General features: G+C 32.5%; 1 protein-coding gene across 2 annotated transcripts in view; it reads right to left on the bottom strand.

The window, feature by feature from the left end:
• Positions 1-2002: 2002 nt before the first annotated feature.
• Positions 2003-7694, bottom strand: part of LOC145692226 (max dimerization protein 1-like) — a 291446-nt gene continuing 285754 nt past the window's right edge. For both annotated transcript variants that reach the window (XM_081767524.1, XM_081767530.1), the window contains one exon: positions 2003-3120. The gene's annotated coding sequence lies outside the window, so the exon portion shown is untranslated. The remainder of the gene's footprint in view (positions 3121-7694) is intronic.

Here is a 7694-nt window from a genome sequence, read left to right as displayed (position 1 = left end):
AAACTCTTCACAAGAGCATTCACATACATACATACACAGTGACAGGAGAAGAGGGAATTAATCTAAAACATAAAAAGCGTTAGGAAGGGAATCAACATTGGACGCAGCGAGTAAGAAAAGAAGAAAAAAAAACTATCATGGAATTACCATTAGTCAGTTTTGGGCTGCACTAATCAATAATATAAGGGTTGCTCTAATACTGGTATCAATTCATATTGCTGCTATTCCAAAAACTTGCTTGCAGTAAAAATAAAATCTCCCACGGAAAATTTCCTTTTCTTGTATCACATTGTAAGATACACTTTGATCAAGAAAAGTGGTGCTCCTATATTTAACTTGTATTTTTAGGGTGTTGAAGATTCATCAAGCTCCTTTTTTTTTAAAAAAAACATATACTTTCTGTTACTGGTAAAAGTTGTGACGTATGTTAAAAGTTCACAGCAGTTCATATGCCGTTTATTTTTGGTATGTTACTTTTAACTAAATACACTTCATGAACATTATGCTTCTTGTCTCACTGCATTACTTTTAAAAAGTGCCCAGGAATGTTCAATGTTGGTTTATTAATGTGCCCAGGACATTAAAATATTGACGCCAATAAAAGAAGGGGGAGGGGACTTTACAGTGCGGGATACAATATACATTTGAAATGTACATCAAAATATTTAAAGAAAATCTCTTAAATAATAATAATAATAATAATAATAATCAAAAACTCAACCAGGAGATCTGAAGATGCCACATTACCCAGAACAGCTACTAAGTTACGTAGAAGCTGTATATATTGTAAGATTGTCATCATACAACTCATATTCACAAAATTCAAAACCCAATGTAGTCCTATTATATTCAATATTTACACGAATATAAAAGAACAATCGGCACGTAACTCTTATCGATGTAACTGATAAAAGCATATCACTGACCCCGGGAAGGTTTGCTTACAACGATGAAATATATATACTAATTTCATCAGTAAGTAAGAAAAATATTAGAACATTCGTCACTGGTCAATTTATACATGATGATCTTAATCTTACAAGTACAATAAAATATTTACAAGATTTATAATACAACGTTTACTCAATCATTAGTCGATTGATCAAAGGACAAATATTCTTTAGCTACTGGGTACAATGGTATCTTCAACGTGAATACGCTTATCTAGTCAATGTTACACTTATTTTACTACATGTGGGCACCATATCCTGGACACAACAACGTACTTGCTTTCTCCAATATACAGTATATTTCCTTATCGCTGACAATGCACCAGAAATGCGTCTTCATTCTTTTTAGTTTCTATTTCAGTTCTAACCACTGAAGGAAAAGTCTGTCCAGCAATTAGCAGAACTACTGGAAAAGGAAAAGATGTGCTTTCTTATGATTCAACCAGTCAGCCTCACTTTGGCTACAAGGATTTCAATTCCCGAAGAATTGGCCAATTAAAAATATATTTTCAAAAATAAAACAATTATTATGTAAAAATACATATGTATATATATATAATATATTTATTTCCCTTTAGGGAATATTTTCTATAATCTCAACATTTGCTCTTTTCTTTTGTTCTGCTACATGCTGAAACAACTTGAAAGAAAAAGACAGAAAAATTCCCATTCATTACTGGGAATCTTTACAGATAATTTGTACTTCTTTTTATGGTTTGACAATTTGTGTGTTTTTATATATATATATATATCTATATATATATTATTAATTATTATTACTCTCTCGTACTCACTTCAATTTAAAAAAAATAATAATAATAAGAGGGACACTCATATGTCAACAACTCAGTCAATCATCCATCACTTAGTAAAGAGATCTCGATAACAGTTTGTTTCATCATCTAATCCACGATTCAAACACAGCCACAGAGGTGCTTCTCAATATTTTTCCCTTTCCGTACATCGTCACTGCACTGCTTGGCAATCTCACTCAACAAATCACACTGGTATAAACAAGCCCCGTTTCTTTGTATTTATTTATTTATTTATTAAAAAAAAACGGCAAAAGACTTTGGTAAATCCTAGTTTCCTTTTGTTACATACATAATTTTAAGATAGCATTTCTGTACAGAGACAAGTCCACTTTGTTTTCAACGTTTCACCTTGTATTCTTGTGTTTTTGACATTTGGCCTTGTTCTTGTTATTTAAAACCAACTTAAAAAGTATTGTTTGGTTCGAAACATGCCACTCTTACAACAAAAGATTCATATCTTTCCTGAGTCATTTTAAAATTATTATTATTAATATTACAGTTAAAATATTTTGGAGACTGTTTTTTTTTTAAAAGTACACTACTATATTTTCGTCATATTTTTTACTTTTTTTTTTGGATTTTATATTTCCCTTACCCATGTCATTTTTTAAAATTCTTTTTGGTTCATTTTTTGCATGCCTTAGGTAATTAGTTGATTTCTATTCCTTATCAGCATTCTATATTTGCTTCACAACGAATAGAAATCATCTGTTTTTTTTTCTTTAATGCAGCTCTGCTGCAAGCTATTCTGGGTCATGTACCTATAAACTGCTAGGTCATATATATTTATATATATATATATATATTTCTTTTAACAATATTTTGACAGATGTGAGGGCAATATCGACTGCCAAGAGATCTGTCTGATGATTTCTATGTATTATATACAGATTTATTAATTAGATTTTTCATAAACCTGATTTCAAACACAACCCACAACATTAAATGTAAAATAAATTCAAAAAATAGTTGCACAATCAGTTAGTTTGAATTTCATTCAAATCTCGATCATTTAAATTATTCACTTAGTAAAGTCATGAGCTGCTGATAAAAAATAAATGGATATGTTCTAAATTATTTACAATTTACATAAATAATTTACACAATGTACCTGATTCCCCAATATATAATACAGGTTATTTTCTGTGGCTTGTTCTGACTAGACAAACTGCGATAATTGATTGTGACTGAACATGGTGGGCTACACATACTGGCTCTGAAAGTTGTCGTAGGGATTCTCGGTTTCTATGTTTATTTCTTCTGGCCTTTTCCTTTTACATGGAGATGAAAGACAGATCTCCTTCAGCCATCTTGTCCCTCAACTTTTCCATCCAAATCCTACCTTGCATGTTAACCTACAATGAAGATGAAAAATTACAATTTAAAAGTCTATAATTACTATCACAATATATAAATAAAGTTATGCAACACAAAACAAGTCACATAGCTATAAAAGACATAATCGTTTACACTTGTGTAAGGTCTACAGACCACCGAAAATTTGGGCAAACATTCCAGATAAGCAGACAATTTATCTACAAAGTATGTGATTTATTTTCGAGAGATAAACGTGAATGAACACTAAAAGTAACATTATAGTATTTATTTCGTCGGATATATTTTGCAGGAAATTCAATAACCTCAGAAGTAACTATACACTTTTTTGTACAATCAAGCTCGTATGTGGAATACCATTCCATACCTTTTGTTTTGTTTCTAATTTAGGTAGAAATTGATGGAAAAAATAATAGTTCTTATATATGTACATATACATACATACACTTGAGATGTTCAAAGAAAAATTTTCCTATGTTACCAAACATTTATTTCAGGCATAGTTAACAATCAAGCTGCACCAAGTAGCATGGTCCTTTCTCACTTTTCAACATAATCTCCAAAGAGGTACAAGCATTTGTCCCTGGGACTTCAGTTGAGGAAACAAGTGAAAGTCACTCGGGGCCACGTCAGGGTTGCACGGAGTGTGTGATAATCTTTCCCATTTCATTGTATGGGGTATGTGGTAATCTTTCCCATTTCATTTCTCGAAGTTTAGCCTCTATTAGTGCCATTGAACGGGGACGAGCATTGTCATCCAGAAGAATGACACCAGCAGAAAAGAGTTTAGAACATTTGCGGCGAATTGAGTTTTTCACTTTCTCCAGTGCCTAGCAACAACGTGCAGCATTGACTGTTCCACCTTTCTTCAAAAACTGTGTGAACGCTTTTCCCTTGGAATCCCAAAAGACACAAGAATCTTACCTGCAGATGGTTGAACCTTAAATATTTTCCTCACGGGAACGTAGGGTGTTTTCATTTCATCGACGTCCGCTTGAATTCTGAAGTGTAGTAATGAACGAAGCTCTCATCCTGAGTTACAGTACAGCAGAGAAAGTTTTTCCTTCATTGTGGTACCGGGTTAGAGAATGTAGGCAACAGGCCATATACGTGTTGCGATATTGTTCACTGAGGTGTCGTGGGACCCAACGCGATTAAACCTACGAGTATCCCAGTGCCTTTGTGTACAGTCCCGACGCAAATGTTCAAATCAGCGGCTGCTTCACGAACCTTGATTCTTCGGTTGAACATCACCAGTGCATTCATTCTCAACCAACTGCGTCACTGACTAGAGACGGACCACTGAACCGATTTAATCGAATACGCTTGTCCGTCTTTCAGATTACAATTTGCACCACCTTCACGCCACTTGCACTGACATTAGAGTCTTCGTGAATGTCGATAGGGGTAAAGCCATTTACCCATTCATGCCTGATCACTGAATGATTTTCTTCTTTACTCCACTCGCTACTCCTTATGACCAGGGCACGTTTCTCACTTGCTAATCACATGCAGCGCAAGCGCGGTAACTTGCACGATCGTTGCATTTTGTGGTAAATGTAGAGGAAAGAACACATCAATTATCTATTTTCATGTCAATTATCGAGCTCGTACTTTCTCAAAATAAATAAGTAAATAGGGAAACTTTTTCCTTGAACGACCCAAGTACATACTGTACATATACAAGATCTTGATACATCATCATAACTTTTAAACTAGTAGATCGAAAATGCTTAAATCCTGTGCCATGCGGATATGACAAGGGGACATTGTTTGACATACTCAATGATACCACCAGATTAACAGTATTGCCAACCCAACATAGTCATATTTTTTCAAATGACTCTACTTAAAGTTATTAAATATTAAAAAAATATATAACAAACGAAAGCTTACAATATCGCACTTGATATTCCGTGTTACAAACTAAGGACGATACAGCATTACAAATATCCAATTTTTGGTCTCCTCTATATACTAGTAATAACGCAAGTGAGACGAACGAGGCAGAGAACAATCAAAGTATTTTAGCACCGGTATCTTATACTATGGTGATAATATCATAGATTTAGAATGGATAGAAACGAAGATACAAGGAATTAAAAATTGGACTTTTTTTTTTTTTAAGTCTTTATTTCGAAAACCTGCTTAGAAAATACTTTACACACTTCACAAATGGCTTTCAATAGATGTTAAGATCATAATGCTGTTTACAGCAATTCAATACCGGTACCTCAAACCTCTCTGAAGTTACAGTAAATAATGGTAAAGTTTGAAACATGCTTAAAAATACGTAATTCTAAAAACTTCAAATTACATTTTCAAAAAGGATTGTAGTAATGTTATTGAAGCAAACTAAATCAAATATAGTTTTAAGAAGTTATCGCAAATACGCCATTCTAAGCAATATATTAACTTTTACCATTTTTTCATATCTCCGGAAAGGTTTGAGATATGAACTCAAACGACAAATTGGTGTAAACGACATTAAAACTTTATTGAAAACCATCTATAGAATTGGATGTTACACTTGTTTAAATCTTTTTCAAAATAAAGTCCTTTGAAGAAAGTCAAATTTTCAATTTCTTGTAACTTTCTTCCTACTTGTTCGAAATACGTCATATGATCACCGAAGTATTCGATACTGAAGTAGTTTGAAGTGCATTGCCCCGTCCATGTCACCTGTGATATTACTATTATAGAACCCTCAAATATTTGGTTGTTTCTCGTTTTGAGATATTGCAGCGTCCTTAGTTTGGAACACTACATAATAAATGAGGTATTGTAAGTTTTCGTTTTATTTGTGGATTTGAAATGTGTAATAACGTGATGTAGTACCATTTGATAAAATATAACTTTATGTTGTACTGGCAACACTGTTAATCTTATTGTATTGCAGAGTATATAAAATAACGTCCTCCTTTGGATATCTGGATGGTACGAAATTCAGATTTTTGTATTTATTAATTTAATAGTTACAAGGGCGTATCAAGATAAATGGTCCAGTTTGTGTGTATAAAAAGCGATATTCTCAGTATTTACTTATAGATAAGGGTTTATATTGAATGTCCAATTCTTACCTCGTGTATTTAGTTCGGTGAAATATTTCAACAATTTCAGTGTGCTCTGTCCCTTTCATCAGTAACTTTTTCTAAAAGATGTTAAACTAAACTCACTGTTACAATCCTTTCTGTGAAACTATCTTAGAAGAATTAACAAAACATGAATCCTCAGAACATGTAATTACAGTTACCGGTGTCAATTTCTCTGGATTTCAGTATTGTTAAGTTAACACCGAAATTCTACAGAAACTGTTGATCACTTAAGACACCTTTTCTTTTTTTTCTTTCTTTTTTTTTAAAAAAAAAAGCTGTTATGTACTGCTTAAATATTAACACTAAGCATTTAAAAAATTCTTATGGGAAAAAAATAACGAAAATCCAGAAAATTGTTGGTCACTTTCCACAAACCAACGAAACTTAAAAGTTTTGTTGATATGTGGAAAGTGGCCAACGGTTTTCTGGATTTTTGTTAGCCTTTTTTTACATGCTCAGTATTAATATTTAAGCAACACATCACACTTTATCAAGAAAAGGTGTCTAAAAATAGAAAAAGACCAGTTTTTCTGGAGTTTCAGTTATCTTAAGTATGGCCACATTTTCTGAAGATTTTTGGTTTACCAATTTCCTTAGGATAGTTCCATAGGAAAAAAAGATTCTAACAGTAAGTCTACTTCAACAATTTCTAAGAAGTTACTCATGAAAGTTGAAATTACTTAAATAATTCACCTATGCACTGGATGCAGAAGGTAGGAGTATGATATTCTCAGTAGTTTACCGAAATCCTAACATATCAATTTTCTTTTCGAACTTACACATAAAAAAAAAAGGTATGACATATTAATGAGCTTACGAGTTTGACTGAACACATTATGGGTGCTACCCCACGTCACGTAAAATTAACATTTAATCTTATGATCGTATTGAATATTTTCAGTGTTCACCATCCTTATATAACTGAAAAAATGTGAGAAAGAAAAAGTTTTAACACTTACCCTGTTGCGTCTAAAACTAAGTAGGTACTGAGACCTTATATGTGACCTGAAACCATCGTAAGCTGTACACATTACTTTTGTTACTTCGTGTTCACTGAATTTCAATTTGCCGGGACTCAACGTAATACTTAGATTTGATTGCAAGCAATATATTACCTTGCAATATGCTTTAATGAATGTTTCCCTCAAGGTATTTTTCCTAAAATGCTTAAAATAGCAAAAGTTATTCCTATATACAAAACGGAAAATCGATCGTGTTGGTCTAATTACCGTCCAATATCTCTTATTCCAGTTTTTTTTCTAAAGTTATGGAAACTATTGTTAAAGATCAGCTATATGACTGAGCAAAACATAATTCTGGAAGCTCAATTTGGATTCAGGCCTGGGAAATCCACAACTGATGCAGTAGAATCACTAACGAAAATATTATATATATATATATATATATATATATATATATATATATATATATATATATAAAGTTTCTGAAAATAATGATTTTGCTCTAGCTACATTCTGCGATTTAAGTAAAGCATTTGA

The sequence above is a fragment of the Thermobia domestica genome, chromosome 1, assembly GCF_964235325.1.
Source record: "Thermobia domestica chromosome 1, izTheDome1.hap1.1, whole genome shotgun sequence".
NCBI lineage: Eukaryota > Metazoa > Arthropoda > Insecta > Zygentoma > Lepismatidae > Thermobia > Thermobia domestica.
The sequence above is the reverse complement of the archived record's forward strand: the minus strand, read 5'-3'. Positions and strand labels throughout refer to the sequence as shown.